A 4,073-nucleotide genomic window follows, 5' to 3' on the forward strand; every position below is an offset into this window, starting at 1 on the left:
CATTTTTCTAGCTACTCACTTGCCACGTGATGGACTGTGATTTCCATCTTTGATCACTGCATTATGCAAGAAAGTGGGAGTCAGTTAGGATAAAATTAAAAAAATATAACATCTTAAAGCTCCTTTAGATGTAGGAATTATGAACTAGTTTTATGCTAAGGAGTTTTCAGTTGCCAAAGGAAGTTCCTCAACTCAATGCTATCCATCACTGCGGAGGCAACCTCAACATTTTTCCATGTCTAAGAGGATAGAACAACTTGAGCTTTGAATGGATCATCATGTGGCTTGTATGCAGTCCATGGAGTGAATGATGCGCGCTTATGCTAAGCATGTTGGCATGGACATGGCTAATTTTCCTACTTTGCTAGAGGATCCACCTTGGATAACTAGAATGAAGATGATGAAGAAGATGATCTGTAAAGGTTTACTGGTAGTCAGGGGAGTACTCTTTTTTCTTACCTTTCAGAACATTTGAGGCAATGTTATCTTTAAGTTTTGAGGGGGGATTTTAGTTTTTAAGCTTTGGTGTCTTTAGTTTGCATTTATTTTTTAGATTTTAAAATTAGTTAAGTTGTTAAATAGTTAATTTGTTGCATATTTAAAAACTTGAACTAGATTCAATTGCGCCAATATCTTTTAATTACCTTATCCAATGATGAGAACTAATTTATATTCATATTTTGATTCTTTGAAACATGTGAATATTGTTTGAGTGTTATGTAAATTCTTATGCTAAGCCTTATTGTTAGGATGAGAGTTCTTCAATTTGAACACTATGTCTTTTGCTTAGATTCATTGTACATATCTAAAAGGGGTTTATGTAAGGGAAAATTTGAATTATGTATTGAGTTCTAGAATTTGTTTGATTTTCTTTCGAGGCGAAATCATAGGCTATACGTAGTTAAGGAGATGATTTAGGCCATCTTTGGATTGATTGAGCCTTTTTAGCCTACCTTTACATAATTTATCCTTAGTTTACCCCTTTAAGCTTAATGTAACATTTTCTTTGTTTTAGTACTTAATTATTAGCCTAGAACTTTACATAAATTTCTAATTTTTGCATCCCTCATTCCAAAATGTAAAAGTCAATTTAGGAAATTTAATAAGCTAGATAGTGGAAAAGGTAGTGAAGATGAAAAGTGATGAAAAGTTCAAAAATTATGATTCTATTCATTTCACTACCCAATGAAAGAAATAAGTTTGGAGGTGTGAAATTATAAAAAAGATTAAAGGAAGAAAAAAGCATGAAGTATTGAACAAAAGAAAAATTTGATGAAAAAGGGGTCTACTTGGAAAAGGAAAACAAAGCTTTAAATAGGTTCTAGAATGACTATGTGTTTATGGTGATCTAAGCTACATAATATTTCATATTCTACCTTAACCCTAGCCATACATTACAAGTTTAATAAAGTCCTATTGATCCTTAACTTAGTATTAGTCTACATTAGTAGAGATAGAGATGAAAAGCAAATATATGGAATTTGAATACTAGTTTGAATTTTGCATGCGTATAAACTTATCCAAATTGTATAATGTTCTTGGTGACAAGATTGCAAACACATAGAGAAATCCACTTGATGATAAGCTTGCATTTGAATTGAAACATGACCTTGAATAATATTTGTGTGTTGCTTAGAATTGAGATTATGAATTAACTTATGAGGATATTAAAGGTGATTAATGAGTTGGTGCAACTGATTTCTAATTAAGTGTTTTATTAATTTAAGTTATTGCATTTTAGTTTATGTTTTGCTTGAGGACTAGAAAAATCTTAAGTTTGGGGGTGTGATAACTTTAGTATATAAAGTTATTTTGACACATTTTGGGGGCTCAAGTAGTTAGGTCTTTGAGATTTTATGTTCTAATTTTAGTATTTTAGGTGTTTTTCTTAGTTAAGTTTGATTACATGTTAATTAGTTTAATTTAAGTTATTTTAGTTAAATTTTATGTTATTTTGTTTTAAATTACTTTAAAAATAGTTATTGTTCATTTCTCTTATTGCTTTTGTAGGAAAATTTATGAAAAAGGCTTATTTGATGAAAAATCGTGCAAGTATGGTGGAGGCTTTATTTGTACATGCTTCAATATTTCGAGGATAACTTGAGCTAAAGAAGTCCAATTAACATGATTCTTGCGTCAATGGAAAGCCAAGAGACATGGCTAACGCTTTTATGTTTACTATTTTATGTAGTTCGGAATAGATAAAGGTGAAAAATTGTGTTGGAAGAGGCTAGACTAGCACAATTCTACACAAGGTAGCATTAAGGAATAAGGCTGCAACGTTGGGATACATCAAGGACACCATACTAAATCTAGAGAGAATAGCACTTCGGTGCTGAGGAGAGGAAGGCCGTGGCATTGGTGAATTACAATGCCTCATACAAAATCTCGAGAGTTGACAGTTTTGGTGTTTAGGATGGTGGCACTGCGGTGCCACAAGGCCAACCTACACTAGTACTAAATCAGTGAGCACAGCATCGTGGCACCAAAGACATTTCCAAAAATAAATATTTTTATGGGATTTTGGAAATTAGGTTATCTGGAACTTATGTAAGGGACCTTTTTCAAAGGAATTGAGATAAGGATAGCAAACAACTATTCTAGAGAAAATGAGCCCAAACAAAGCAAGAAAGCAAGAGCAATTAAGAGAGAATCAAGATCAAAAGCCTTAATCATTAGTTTCTTGCTCTACTTTTGTTTTTTTTTTTTTCTTTGACTTAGATAATGCCTAATTTTTTTTAGATGATGTTTTATTTAGATATTATGAACTAATTTGCTTTTCTAGGATTCTGGTGGATTTCAACATGTAATCTGAATAGTAATGTCTCTTTTATTTATTATGAATGGATATGGTTTGCTAATTCAAATTTGCTATTAATGAGTTTGATTGTCTAGCCAACAAATAACCGGTTTGTGAATCTAATTGAGACTCGATAGAGAGATTTAGACTGGACTAAGATTTGAATAGTGTATGTTCATGTCACTTAGGTGATTTGATTCACGATTAGGGTAGACATATGCCAATTACCATACAAAACCAAATTAGAACACTAGCTTAATAAACCTTATTTAATTGATTGCTATAGACACATAGTGACTAATTAAGTTAGGTATTTGCGCAAGCATGACAACGAAGACTTGCACATAACTTTGCATTCTAGGTTAGTAAAACCACTCATGAATATAAATAATAAGAGAAGCTAGTATCAGATGAAGTGTTGAATTAACCCATAATTCTAGGTTTTAGTCTACTACTGTTCTCAATTAAATTTTTATTTTCTGTTAATTAATTTAGTATATGCTTTAATTTTGTTTTAATTCATTTTCTAAAAAATCAAGTTACTTGGATAAGATTAGTTTGTCATAACTTTATTACTTAATGAAGATTTAGGAACAAATCTTTGTGGGATACGATTTTAGATTTGTTGTCTATATTATTTGTTCGATACGTATACTTGTGTGTGAAAAATCTACAACAGAGGTGTTTAGGTATTGTGGTTATGAGAGAAAGGAAGTGTCAAGCATGCTTAAAACAGTACATCTATAGATAGATGGGAACATCTATCGATAGATGACATTGAACCATTTGGCCGTGGGTATCTACCTGTCGATAGATAATGGGATCTATTGATAGATTTTTCATTTAGGTTTATCTTTTTCATCTCGAGTCCTCATTTATCAATCGATAATGTGACATATTGATAGAATGTGTGTAGATTTTATTTAGGCTTGAGTTTACATCTATTGATAGATAGTGTGGATCTATCAATCTATTGTGCACAAGATGGTTAATTTTGTTTTCTACAAGAGATCTATTATATACAATGTTGATCTATCGATAGATGTTCCTAGGTGGCCTTTAAAAAATAGAGTGTTAACATTCAAACTTGTGCAAGAAGGTCCAAAATTGAGTTTTTGATAGAAAATGAGATCATAATTTGTGCGAAAACACTTCAAACATCATTTTGTACTAGTGCAAGTTAGATTTTAGGATCAAAAACTTGGATTCTTATGAAAAAAATGTGTTTTCTTCTACAAATTTTTAAGGTACTTCTTGAATTGGATGGCTATGC

This window comes from Theobroma cacao, chromosome 9, assembly GCF_053813885.1.
Source record: "Theobroma cacao isolate CCN51 chromosome 9, ASM5381388v1, whole genome shotgun sequence".
Classification (NCBI taxonomy): Eukaryota; Viridiplantae; Streptophyta; class Magnoliopsida; order Malvales; family Malvaceae; genus Theobroma; species Theobroma cacao.